The sequence below is a fragment of the Acyrthosiphon pisum genome, chromosome A1 (assembly GCF_005508785.2).
Source record: "Acyrthosiphon pisum isolate AL4f chromosome A1, pea_aphid_22Mar2018_4r6ur, whole genome shotgun sequence".
Taxonomy (NCBI): Eukaryota; Metazoa; Arthropoda; class Insecta; order Hemiptera; family Aphididae; genus Acyrthosiphon; species Acyrthosiphon pisum.
Genome location: NC_042494.1, coordinates 23,637,819 through 23,638,840, shown reverse-complemented (window position 1 = coordinate 23,638,840; position 1,022 = coordinate 23,637,819).

Genomic DNA, 1,022 nt, shown 5'->3' with positions numbered 1-1,022 from the left:
TTTTAAATCTATTTATAGGCAATTGAAATAATCGATTTTTTTTGATTTTTTTTTATAAATGTGATAAAAAAAATTAGCTGGGACAAAATACTGAAATTTAATAGAAGGGTCCACATATGTTGTTCTAACTCCCATTCAAAAATTATAAAAATACATAGGCACAATTTTTTTTTATAAGCATTTAAAGTTCAAATTTTGACTAAATACGTAAAAATTACGGCAATGTTCAAATAATCTTAAACAGAAATTCATAAAAGTTTTTCTTTTTAATTCTAAGATTTGGAAATTTAATACAAGGCTCCTAACATATTTTTACAATAGCAGTTGCAAAATAAAAGGAATACATTGTCACAATTTTTATTTATAAGCATTTAATGTTCAAATTTTGACAACATATTATGTAAAAATCACGAAAATTCGTAAATTATTTTATGCTAGAAATTCATAAAAAATTTTCCTTTTATATCTAAGATTTCAAAATTTAATACAAGGCTCATAATATATTTTTACAATAGCAATTGAAAAATAAAAGAAATATATAGTCACGATTTTTTTTTTATAAGCATTTAAAGTTCAAATTTTGACTAAATACGTAAAAATTACGGCAATGTTCAAATTATCTTAGACAGAAATTCATAAAAGTTTTTCTTTTTAATTCTAAGATTTGGAAATTTAATACAAGGCTCCTAACATATTTTTACAATAGCAGTTGCAAAATAAAAGGAATACATTGTCACAATTTTTATTTATAAGGATTTAAAGTTCAAATTTATACGAAATATGTCAAAATTGCGAAAATTTGCAAGTAATTTAGTGGTTGAAAAATCGTAAAAATTTTTTCTTTTATAACTAAGTTTTTAAAATTTGGTACAAGGTTCTCCATAAGTTTTTCTTTAAAAATAATATATCCTAGACTGACAAATCATCTCCGTTCAGAATCGTTTTTCGTATACAATGATATAATATCATTGGATTCAAATTTAATTCCATCCATTACAGTAACCCACTTGTAACCTACTGTA